The sequence below is a fragment of the Pteropus vampyrus genome, unplaced genomic scaffold (assembly GCF_000151845.1).
Source record: "Pteropus vampyrus isolate Shadow unplaced genomic scaffold, Pvam_2.0 Scaffold17, whole genome shotgun sequence".
In the NCBI taxonomy this organism is placed as follows: Eukaryota; Metazoa; Chordata; class Mammalia; order Chiroptera; family Pteropodidae; genus Pteropus; species Pteropus vampyrus.
Window position 1 is genome coordinate 7,254,115 of NW_011888798.1, and position 13,888 is coordinate 7,268,002.

Below are 13,888 nucleotides of genomic sequence, written 5' to 3' on the forward strand. Positions count from 1 at the left end.
GAATACCACATTGGATCCTTATACCTGCAAAGGTATAATTTTTAGACTCTATACACTCTATAATCAAAGAATATATGATCTACTGTTGTCTCGAACAATGTTCCTATGATGGCTCCACGTTTCTCCTTTATAAATGTGGTGTCACCTCATGTTAATGTGTTTATAGTGATAATGAAGTAAAATTTCATAAAGTATCTAACTGCTTTGTTAATAAGTTGAGAGCTAATTCATGCCTTGATTTAGATTTTAAAATATTTAACTGTGAATACAAACATTCTTTCTTCAGATAAACAACAGCAACAAAGATAACCAGGAAGAACATGCAAGAGTTACAGTTTTTTTTTTTTAAGGGACTAAATACGGTATAGACAAGTATATCCTAATTTCTTAGGCTCTGATTTTATAGTCATTAGCATTATTCTATAACTGTCATTGCTAATATCAGTTTAATACTGACATCAGAAATGGATCAAGTCAAACTCTCCATCTACTTGCTCTTGACATTTTGGGAGTCACATATATATAACACTAGAAACATGCTGTCTATGAAATAAAGAATAATTTCAGGGAAACAGATGCAAAGACTTTGGGAAGCTTCAGAAAAAAATCCTTTTGTCAATTCTAGGAGATATGTATTTTTTTCTGTTACCTTTGATACCGTTTTCATTAATAAAGGTCTTCAACTAGTTGCAAAAGATACAAAGAAAACTCTTTCTATATCATAGTGAGAACAACCTTGATTTAGTTCCTGGGCTTTGAATTATAATGTATGTCATCAGTAATGTAAGTTGTTATAATTTACTTCTGACATTAAGATGTGGCTTTAGGGCATATTGTTGCAAATGTATCCCATTCACTTTCTTGCCTTCTAAATGCCCTTCATGTTTCAGTAAAGCAATCCAATCAAAACTAAAGACCAAAAACACTGTAAAACAAATCAAGCATATAAATAGTTTCTAAGCATTCCTGTTACATTTTAGCCCTTTAGCCAGAGGCTCTTAAATGTTTTAAGTTGTATATACTAGCTTAACTTAGCAAAGTGACCATGGAAAATGTCATCGATGCATATTGTTTTCAGTCAAGTTCTTAAGGACTGCACCCCAGAAAGACATGGAGGTGATACTGGAATTATTTAGAGTACCAGAAACCACCCAGGTAGAGTTCTCACAGAGCATATCCAAGGTTAATTAACCATGTTCCTTCTCCTTGTGCCAGCTTAGGGGAAGGACCCTTGAGACTGTGAACTCACCCTGGGGCCAGCAAGCAGTAGCCCCATTGCACCATCTCCCATGAGATGGTCTCAGTAAGATAGATAGGGATGGCTTTGGGAGAATTTGAATTGTTTGTATTGGTGGCAGAAGAATTAATTCAAAGCTGTTAAGGAGACTTCCACTTGCAGAGTGTCTAGAATAAATATTTTTATTATTGTTGCTAATAGTGATAAACTAAATTTCCGGAGCTGGATGTTCATTCACTGTAGGAGAATATTGCCAGATGTTTATTGCAAAACTATCAGGCCACCAATGGAGGAAGTAGTGAAAAAAATTGTTTCTGTAGTGATGTTTTCCTTCTAAGATCCAATGGGGATTTTAATATTATCAAATGAAATAATTTAATATTAATTCTTAAATATTCTTTCAGACAAACACTTTAGAGAGAAAATACATGTATGTAGTATGTATTGCATGTATAGTTTTTCACATTAAAAAATGATCTCAGAGCCTGAGTTCTTTTAAGTAATATTTTCCCAAATTTCTGATTATTCTATGTATTTCATAATATGTATCATGCGCCTACTCAATATGAAGCATAGTACTATACTAGGTACTGGAGATACATCAGTGAATGAAATAGATATGGTCCCTGGCTTCATGGAGCTAAACATTCTACTTGGGGCAGGTAAGTGAAGAGGTAACAATATACTTTCTGACAGTGATAAACACTATGAAGAAAATGAACAGGTTGATGTAATTCAGGGTGACTAAACTTGAATGTTGTTGCTTACAGCATCAGAAAGACTCTTCTAAAGAAATGTTATGTGAACTGAGAGGCAAATAGCCAAAGAAATTTGTTCAGAGTAAGTGTAAAAGAAGAGTGAGGGAACAACTTTGGCTTATTTGAAAACTAGGGGGAAAAGACGATGGTTGCTGGTATCTAGAGAACAAAAGGAAGATCATGCAATAGAAAGGCAAGAGCAGACAATGTAGAGGCTTGTGGGCTGTAGGAGGAAGTGTAGATTTTGCTGCGAATGCAGTGAGATGTTGTTGAAGATTTCAAGGAGGTTAATAGCATTCTTTTCTGTGCAATTTTAAAAGGTCACTCTGGCTAGTCTTGGATAATGGTATAGAGAGGCAAAAGCAGAGGAAAGGAGACCAGGAGACTATTAGAATATTGGAAAGAAATGGTAGTGACATATGGGCTAGGATGGTGGCCCATAGTAGAAATGGAGACAAGGGGCCAGATTTGGGTATATATTAGAAGTAGAAATATTAGAAATTGTTGATGATTTATAATATACAGAATTGTAAAATGGCCCCTAAGATTCCACCCCTTGGTGTACTTGCTCTGTATAGTATAATCTCCTTTTCTTGAGTGAGAACAGGACCTGTGAATATGATGGGATTTGATTGAGATTTTCTCATAAGATAGTGGAGTGAAATTTTTCTGCTGTCTTTGAAGAAGTAAGCTGCCATGTTGTCAGAGGGTCACACAGCTAGGACCTGAGAGTGGCATCTTGGTACCCGAGAGTGACCCCCAACTGATGCGAGATCTTAGCCCTACAAACACAAAGATTTGATTTTTACCAACAACCTAATGATCTTGGAAAAGGATCCCCAGCCTCGGATGAGCTCACAGCCCAGTAACACTCTGATTACAGCCCCTGAACAACTAACCAGTGCATGAACTCCTGATCCACAGAAACAGAGAAAATACATTGTGTTATTTAATCCACTAAATTTGTGGTAATTTGTCATACAGCAATAGAAAACTAATACATGGTTTATAATGGACAGGAAGAAAGAAAGGTATAAAGCAAAGAGAAGTTCAAGATTTTTGGCTTGGTGTCTAAATACCATTCTCTACTAAAAGGAACAGTACTCCTTTAGAAAAATAGCTAATTCTGGGTCTAAGTCATGGAAAGAACAAAAGGAGTCACAGATATCTTTTTATGCCAGAAAGGAAAGCAGTGCTCAAAGAATGAGGGAAATATGTCAAAGGGGACATGGGGCTAGATTGAAGGGGACTCCCACTGGCCAACTCTAAGACCACCTGAGCCCCAAAAATTAATTTCAAAGTAATGTTTTACAATCCATTAAAAGAAAGAGCAATTCATAGGTCCATAACATATAAATACAGACATAAATAAATGAGGGAGAAGGGAAAGTTCTTTCTTAGAGCAGAAGCTAACAAATAAATCTAGAAGAAATTATAGATACAGAAAACTCGCCACTTGAGAAACATCACAGTCATGACTGATTCAAGTAGAAGGTATGAAAGGATGCTAAGGCTGCTGGATGGACGTTTGATGGAGAACAGTGGATCAGTCATGGTCCAAGCAGAGAAGTAGAACCTTGAAAAGATTGTGTGTGTGTGTGTCAGCTACACTTCTTGGCATGTTTCTAGTTATGCGGGGCCAAAAAAGAATCCTGGAGTTCATTTATGGGGTGGAAGCCATTTAAATGGTGAAGCAGCAGCCATTCTATACTCACATTGTGTCACCTATTGGCTTACCTCACTGATGTGCAGCTTCTCTGACTCCTATGCCAGGTTGAAGGGCCATGCTGACATATTACAAAGCCAACATAAGTAGGAGATAAGTTTAGAATTGGTGTATCTTTCCACAAAATACTTATTTACAAAGGGGGAAATGGTGACCTTAATGTAGAAAAACCAGGTAGACACCAACTAGATGGAAGTTTACATCATTTTCTATAGGGAGGATCATTTTCACAAGCTTCCTTATGTTCTGAAAAGGATACAGCATCCTTTCTCTGGTATTTCTACCAAGAATGCATGACCCCTATCTGAACACAAGGAAACTTCCGGCAGATCCAGGTTGAGTGACGACCTACCAAATGAAAGACCTATACTCTTTAAAAAGATCAAGAACATAAAAGGCAGAGAAAAGCCGAAAGACTGTTGCAGATTTAAAGAGATACCAGAACTAAATGCAAATCATGACCCTGGATGGCATCCTGGACCAGAAGGAAAAAGATACCTAACTGAGATTTCAGGTTTGGTTGTAGTGATCTATCAATGTAGGTTTCCTGTTTTGGCTGGTTGTCTGGCAGTTATGTTGGAAAAGGTCCTGGTTTTGAAAATTACATTCTGTAGTATTTAAGGAAAAAGGAACACCATATCGAAAGTTGTCTATAATTTGTCCAGAAAAATAATAATGATATGAAATATGTTATATACAGTCACAGAGAGAGATAAAACAAATATGGTAAAATATAAACAATTGGAGAAACCATGTGGAGGAGATTTGGGAGTTCTCTGTACTACTTATGTAAATTTTTATCAGTTAAAAGTTGCTTCAAAGTAAATTATAAAAAAAGAATGAATAGGAAATGAAGAATTTAAAACAAATACTGACCACAATTTTTCTAACCTTTGCTATGAATTAGGGGATGAGAAATGGAACAGGACTAATTAGAGTATTTGGTCTCAAGGAAGAATTTCTAAAAGTTAGTTGACAGAACTTGTTTGTATGTTGTCGAGAATGATACAAGTGACTGAGAGGGACACAGAGTAATTTCACGAGCAAAATTCTTAAAAAGCACCAAAGGGATGATATCCATGTGAAAAGTAGGTGGGATAGTTTTTGAGGGAAGCAGAGCCATTTGCTCTTCAAAACAGAAAGGAAGCAATGAATTTAGATTCAGGTTATCAGGATTTACTAAATATTAAATATTTAAGGGCAGAAATGTCCCCAGACATGACGATTAGGAATTAATCAGAAAAAAAAAGATAAAGCAAAAATGAATTATATTATTTTTAAAAATCAAACCTTTATGTATCCATGTTTAAAACTTTTATTTTATTACAGAGAAAACTAAGACATAAGAATGTACACATCATTTCCAGATACCTGATCCATGGACTTCTGGAGAATTTTTTGCAAGGTTCAGATAGCAGTTGAGGCAAAGAGCAGAACTAGGATGATCAACTGGCCCTATGTACTCTCTGGATACGAGATAAGTTACAGGTTGTACTAACAAAAATGAGTTGCACAAGTTAACATGAGAGGAAAGCCTATAGGACCAGGCAAGCCTGTTCTAACTTTGGGGAAATTTGTGTGATCTCATCAGGTCAAGTTACCCAAAGATTTACTGATTTACTCTACTGGCTCCACTTTGGATTTTTCAGTAAAGGTAAAAGTAGAAAAATGCTTTGGTTAGACCGGGAGTATATGTGATTATCTAATAGAAAAGATAATTGAGGAGTCTTTTTTACAAACTCTTCACACTTTATTTAGATCAATCATTGAATCATAATCTTTTTCACAAATATTTTAAATTTTAGCATTTTAATACTCTAGTACATCAGAACTAGTTGCTATTTTCACTTACTTATTAAAGCATGGTTTTTTATACAAGTCCACAAATTTATCCTTCTGGAGTATTGATGAATTTGCCAATGTTCCTTCCCTGCTGTGTATATTTTTCTCTGTTTATGTTTTAGCTTAAACATATATAATTATCTGTTTTATAAATATCCTGTTTTTAGACTCTTTGCTAACAAAAAATTGTATCTATTTGAAATGTGTTCACAATGTGACCTCCACTGGCCTAATGAATGGCACACTGGTGATACCAGTTGGCTTAGACCCCAACTCCACTACTTACTATCTTCTCGACCTTGGAAAATGCATTATCTTCCGGAGTCTGAATTTCCTCAAATGTAAAATACAATAGGGGTTGCATTCGGTGATTCATATGAGTTGTGCTCCTTCAAATAATTCTTCTTTCTTCTGGGATTATGCTAAATATTTTCATCCTTCCCCTGGGATTTTGCTATGTGATTAGTTTAAATAAAGTGTATTAAGGTCATTGAGACTTAATACTAAAACAGAAAAAAGTAAACTCTTTAGGAAAGTAGAACCTCTTTGGACTTATCCATCTATTCACATCTATCTCTATGTTTTCTAGTTATAGTAGTGACATTTACTAAATAATTAAAGGCTAATTTTAAGACCCATCCTGCATAAAGTAGTCCTGCCCTGTGATGTCTATATCATCGAGATGTACAGATTAAATGATAACTTGAACACATAGCATCTGGTGAAGTTTCTGGCATGTAGAATGTTATTGGTGAATGTTTATAGTAATCATTATTGTCATTGTTGGTTATTTCTGATGCTTTCTTTTATAAAAATCATGTCACTCCAGAACCCAGACAAATAATAACACTTCACTTGGACAACTGAGTTTGAAACTTTAAAGGCATAAAATACCATTCCTGGAATGACCTTTACAAAGACACAGGACACCAACCAAGAAAATGTCACTGGCAACACCAAAACCCAAGTCTTCTTTCCTTTCTAGACTTTTCTAGTACTTATTTTTAGTAGAGATACTCCATTATATACCCACAGTTTCCAATCTAGTCTTTATGACAGTCTCTCACTGCCTTCGCTCAACTGTTAATAATCCTGTCACACTGTACATCACACTGTAGAAAATGTCACTCAAGTGAGAATTCATTTGTTTCCCATTTCTTCCATACAATTCCATCCTCAGTGAAATGCATGTGAATTTCCTGTCTTTACCATTTCTTTCTCCAAAGAGGTTAGAAATCCTTATTTTTGTTGCTCCTATCTGGTGTTAAATACAGTTTCATTTTTGCTTTGCTAAGTTTCTCTAATTTAATTGTTAAGTACTTTTGCTTATAGTCCATTGATTTGATTAGCGCTTCTATGCATTTCTACAGTCCCTAGGAACTTTGTATTTTGTGAAAGCCTGTATTTTCACTAAGAGTTAAAGAAATCTCATCACTATATCCAATATGGACAAAGGCTTTTGTCTATATTAGAGTTCACCATGTAGATTTGTTATTATGACTTCTGTATTAGTCACTAGAGGATCTTCAGGGCTTTCAGCTGCACAGAAATGACTTCCTCCTTAGAAAAACAGTCTAAACACAAATGATTGTCAATAGCTAGCAGTTTAAAGCCTCTCTGGAGCCATGCTAGTGATGGGCAATTAAAGCACAATGAAACCTGACATTGTTTTCCATTTAAAACCATTTTCCCATTTTCTTAAACTTAAAAAGGAAAAAAAAAAAAAAAAAAGAATCATTAACATGACTTGGGAGACAGGGATTCTAACACAAGTAGAAAGTATGTTTGTAAAATCACTCTTAATATGATCCTATCATAGTATATTAAATTATTAGATGAATGAACTGAGAGGATTTCAAAAATATTTCATTATCCATTCACTATCAGTCTTCTATTTTTGTTGCCTCTTTGTCGACCCCTGCCATGTAAGACTAATGAACAATTTGCAATTACTGCCTCTTCAGTTTTTCCTCAAGTACCTGAGCTATACTTGGTCATTCTGAAGTTGGAGTAAATTTTAAAAGTTATAGTGGAAACTTTCTGACTGGGAGTGATGCTTTTAACCTTTGGGAGATTGAGAGAAGAAGGGACAAGGTACATCTCGTGCCTAGAGTGACCACTGGACCATGGATGATTTATGATTTCAAAGAAAAAGGTGTCAAGAACTGATTGCTTTCCCCCAGCCTGTCTTGGGATCTTTGTTTGAATTAAATGCACACAAAAGGTGGGATACTGTGTGAACCAAAATTACAGGATGGCTTATGTGAAGCCAGAGACCTCAGTTCTGCATTCGGCTGTCTTTTAAGGTCACTATTCCAGAGGGAAGAAAAAGTTTCCTTCTTCTCTTTCAGGTTCTTTGGCTGGTTTAATAATTAAATTGACATGGCAGAATATTAGAAAATAAATAAATTTGTTTTTGTCTGTATGGGCACCTCATAAAAATATGAGACTCAAAGAAGTGACCAAAGATGGAAGCTTTTATACATTTTAGACACAGAAACAATACATTCATGAAGAATTGATGAGACAAAGGGGTTTGAGTTAGGAGTAGTAGATTGGTGAAGAAGTAACAAGATTTGTTTATATAACCTTTTTGGCCCCCAATTTGCTAGCCATGGTGATAAGGATGCCTTCTATCCTTGGCACAGAAAGGGTACCTCTCACATGGGAGATTTATCTCACGCTTTCGGGGGGCCAAAAAGAGTCAGAATGTTTTTCTTGCACTAACTGTTTTTCAAGTACCTTTAAGTCAAAATAATATATGCCAATTGGCATATTTTGGAACGGCATATTTCGATCACTTAACTAGCAAAGCTTTTTTGTTAGAAATCTTTATGAATAACCAGCAATCATCAAGGCTAAATGAGTCCACAAATAACATGTATACTGAAACTGAGTGGATTCTAGATTTTTCTGGTTGTAAAAGTCTAGAAGAGTTGGTGAAATAGAACTTTTCTCACATTTTTGATGGCCCTACTTTGCTTATTCCCTGTACCATGTTTAATCTTGCTCTCTTCTAATCTGTTGATCAATTTAACAACTTATTTCTTCATCCATTCCTATGCATTTATTTGTCATATTACGTGAATTTATTGTGTTTATATTATATGCTAGGAGCTATGGAAACATTGAAGATATAACAATAAGCAAAACTTGTCCCTGAACTCAACAAACTACCAGTTTGGTAAAGATGACAAATAAGTAAAATAGCAATTATAACTCAGTGTTGTATGAATCACAGCAAGCAAAGTGTTGGTAGATATGGTAGCACAAAAGAAGAAAAAATAATTTGACTTTAGTTTGGGAGATAAGGAAGGCTTATCAGAGGGGGTGCTGTCTAAACCAAGATCTAAAAGCTTAGTAGGTAGTTTAAGGAGAATTGAGTTAAGTACACAAGGGTCTGAAAAATCGACACGATTATTTCATATTTGTTTTTCTCTCCATTCATGTTTATTGGTTAGATTGAATTATCATATTTATTCATTTATACTGGGAGATGCTCACCATTTAAGGAGCTTCTGAAATTGAAGTATGAATCGAGAAGAAAAATGAGTGCCAGCTTAGATGCCAGAAATTTAGAGCTTGCTCCTAGGCCATTAGCTTTAGGCCTGTGATTCCATTTCTTATAGCAGCCAGGGTTCAGGGGTGGCTTAAAATTATCAAACTGACTCAATGGAGAAACTCAAGGGGCTCATCAGCATGAAGCACCTTTCTTTCCCATTCTGCTCCCTAGTGAAAGGGTAGAAAAAGCCCCCACTCCTTCCAATGGGAGTAATTTATTTGATTAAGACAGTTGACCTTGGGCAAATTAAACTCTATAGCCATCATGTCTCTTATCTGTAATATGACAAAATGTATACCTACTTATTGGATTTATAATCATATTCTTGAGAAGAGAGTAATGCACACAGTAAGTGCTCATTTATGTAGTTATTTTTATGTAATTATAATTTATGTAATTATTGTCATTATTAGTATTAATAATATTATATAAAGTGATCTGAACTCACACTTCAGCCATCTGTAGAGAAGTACTCTCCAAATTATTTTGATTATACCTCTAGCAGTTAAATAAAAGAAAGTAAAATTGAACACACATGTTAAACTTATAAACATATTATATCTATTTAATACTAACATTTTAAAATTTAAACACATACACTAAGATTAAGTTGAAATTTAAATTGAAATATATCAGATTAAAAAATGGAAATGAAAATTCAAAAATTTTAATGCATTTTCTTTCTTGATGACACCCACTGAAGGGGACTTAATTCATTTATAGCGTATTGTTTTAAGCTTATGGCTTTGTCCTCTTAAGGGATTGTCTCTGAGGTTAATGTCCTCTTAAGGTTAATGTCCTTCCTAGGGACAGCTTTTGCAGCCTGCTTTTCTTTTTGCTATGAGTCTGAGGGTACGGGATGAGGGATGTGGTGTGTGTATGAGTGTGTGTATTTTGTGTGTGTGCTTGGACAAAAGTTATTGTTGGCCTTATTAGATCTAGGGCTTCTTTGGAAATAGAGTTCCTCCGAAAACTTGGTAATCATCCATGTGTTTACTTCCAGTCAATTTTCTATGCAAGTAACTATAGTCAGAGGTTTTACCTAGACTTCACTTGTAGATTCTCATCTTTTTTACCTTCTGGCCCATGTGCTCTAACTATTCTCTAAACTTAAGATTATTGACAACTACTTAAAAGAATTCAAATCACTAGGCTTGACTAGAAAGATTACTCTTTCTAGATTGCTCTTAGTCCTAAGTTTTCTGGAAACTAAGGCTGAAACTTTGTCATAGCCCATTGTAATTGTTTTACTTAGGGCATAGAAATTGTTGTTTTTCTCAATTCTGCAAAGAGCCAATTTATGTGACTCAAGGTCAACTTAGATTATAGGCCACAAGTAGAAGGTTTCTCCCTTAAAAACTTCCTACTCTTTGTTTAAGCAATTACACGTATAGAAATTTACCCTTAAGAAAAATGTGCATATTTCCTACTTGAGTTTGGATCAGAAATTTGGTTACTAACAGATTTCTAAAAGAGAGAAAAAATATATATTGTTGAATAAAGGAGATCTGAGAAAGTCATTGGTAGAAGTGGGAACCAATGTTCTGGGAAAGCCCTGGAGAGGCTCCAAACTCAAATAGAAAACATAGCATTTGGAAGTTCGCATATAGACATTTGTCTCCTGGAGAGCTGTGTCAAGTATCCTGACTCATCCCTATGCATGCAGGGCAATGCCAATCATGAATGTAACCCAGGGGGCAGGGATGAAGCAGGACTGTTCCTCAAAGAAACTGAAAGATCTGCCTAAAAATAATTAGGGCGTCTAGCAGGAATATTAATGTACCCAGACAAGGTCCCCATATTCTAATCTCTTCTGGAGGAGTGTCAGAGGCAGTAGTCTAAGACTGTCCTTATGACTTCTGCCTCCTAGGGTTGTGCCCATGATTAAGTCACATTATATGGCAAAATAGATTTTGCAGATGGAATTATGATTAATCAGTTGACTTTGAGATAATAAAAAGAGAGATTATTCAGGTCTTGACCTAATCATTTAAGGTGTTTAAATTTTTGTCTAAAAATCAGAGCAAGAGAAATTAGAAAGATTCAAAGTATTAGAAGCATTGGCCCTGAGAGAGAGTCTCCATTACTGGAATACATGTAATACATATGGGTTAAGAAATACAGGTAGCCTTTAGAAAGTGACATTGTAGAAGGAAACAGGAACTCAGTCCTACGATCTCAAGGAACTGAATTTAACCAACAACTTGAAAGAGGCTGAAAGTGAATTCTTCCTCAGAGGCTCCCGAAAAGAATTCAATCTGGCTGATCCCTTGATTTCACTCTTTGAGACCTATAGCAGAGAACCCAGTCATCTTGGGCCTGACTTCTGATCCACAGAAACTATGAGATAACAAATTTATGTTGTTTTAAGATGCTAAATTTATAGTAATGTTATGTAGCTTTAGAAAACTAGTGCATGTATGAAAGTGTGATCCGCCATTTTCCTTACTCATGTACTCTAGAGAGAACCAACCAAGCGTGTGAAGCTTTAGGTAATCCTTGTCTTTCGCAGTGTAGAGGCCTCTTCAAAAACAGTACCCAATGGTTAAGAGCAGTTCATAATCAATGGTAATTCAGATCAGCTTCCAATAATGATCCAATTTTATTATTTACATTAATTATGTTAACAATATTATTTAGTATCAGCAATGTTTAGATGGCCAAGATTTGGCAGAAGACATTTGAGGAAAAATAATAGTACAAACTAAAAGACCTAAGATGAACAAACAGACATTTACTCCAGAAGAAATAGGTATAATTTAGAGAATAAAAGGTAACTTCCAAAAATCTCAAACTAGCATATTCAGATGATTTTGAAAGGAGGAAAGGTTGGTAAAAAGATAGCAAACAGAACAGAATGTAGTCCTTGAAAAATAAAAGTGTGTTTGCTGGAATTAAAAAAAAAAAATCAAAAGAAAAGATAGAACTAAATAAAGCTTAAGGAACTTTCTCAGAATATAATAAAAAAGAAATACAAAGAAATTAAAAATATGAAGTATGTGACATGATTTGCCAATGATGAGTGTTTATAAAAGTTAGGCCTCTGATTTTGACAATTGAAACTTTATCCTTTGAGTACTCACAGGTTAGGATGCAGGCCTATATTTCCTTCTCTGCTTATTCAGTTATATGCTACCAAATTTCACATAAGCACTATTTATAAACTCATAATACTGCAAATTTAATATTTTGTTCTTTTTAGTTTTTAGAATCATTCTTAAAAGCACAGAACACTTCGGCATAGTTAGAGAAGATAATTTGTAAGTGATTTTCTTACCATTTGATTTTTTTCTTTGTGTGCCTGTGTATAATTGATGGTGATGATGATGACAAAGAAGACAATGGTGATGATGATGCTAATGATGAGAAAAAGGTTTATAACAAAAGCATTTTTTTAAAAAGCTTCATCGAGGTACAATTTACATATGATAAAATTCACCCATTTTACATATACATTTCAATGACTTAGTAAAATTTAAAAAAATATAAGTAGTACCTGTTAAGATGTTTGATAAAGTGCATCATCATTAAGAAAGAAGGGGATAAAAAAGAGAGGGAGAAAAGAAGAAAGAAAGGAAGCAAAGAATGGAAGGAATGAGACAGAGAGGGAAGGAAGAAAGATTTGATGAGCAGGACTAGGTCCATGTCATGCTTCATGTTCAGATGGATCTTATATGATGAAAACAAAGAGAAGCAGTGAATCTTCAGGACTGGTCACAGCATATGATTCATCTCAGTTGGAGTTGTACACTGGCTGGCTACTACTTTTACTGAAATAATCTAGTTCCCAAATAAATGCTACTGAAATACAGGCATATTGTTAGGACCTCAGTCTAAAGAGTTGGGGACAAGAGAGAGATTCAGGTCAGTGTGCGCACTGGCATACAGAGGAGAGATATAGGAAAAGGAAAGGTATAGATGAGACAAAGTAAGAATTAGGGAGAAAATGGCAAGTTAGTTAATAGGTTTCCACAGCCCTCCTGCATTTGTTTGCTATGCTGCTGTAACAAATTACCACAAATTTAGTGGCTCAAAACAACACACACACTTATTATCTTATAGTTCTATGGGTCAGAAGTCTTATAAAGTCTCACTTGGCTAAAATCAAGGTGTGGGCAGGACCTCATTTGTTTCTGGAAGCCCTAGGGAGACTCCAATTCCTGGCTACTCTAGCATCTAGAGGCTGCCCACATTCCTTTGCTCATGAGTCTTCCTGTCTTCAAAGGTGGAGTCCTTCTCAGGTCACTATCTTTCTGGTTCTCAACCATCATCATCATCATCGCTTCCCTCTTTATCTGATGAACCATAGCCAGGAAAGATCCTCTGCTTTTAAGGACTCATGTGATTAGATTGGGCCCACCTGGATAATCCAAGATAATCTCCCCAATCTCAAGGTCTATAATCTTAATCACATCAGCAAAGTGCCTTTTGTCACTTAAGGTAACATAGTCATAGGTTCCAGATGATAATTGTGTGGATATCTTTGGGGCAATTATTTAACCTATCATAACTTCTCAAGACTCATAGGTTTTAGGCTCCCAGCCTCAGAAGTTCTAGAAACTCAAGCACATATTCGTGGGGATCCTAGTTCTGTACTGATCAGATGGTTTTACAGCCTGGGTGGATGTCCCTGTAGGTATTCTGCCTTAATGCCTGTATATGAGTGTGTCAAAAAAGGCAGGTAGGCTGACACAGAACAAGTATGATGATTAAAATGATCATTTGAAATGTTATTCCTCTTTTATCATTTTAAAAATATAGTA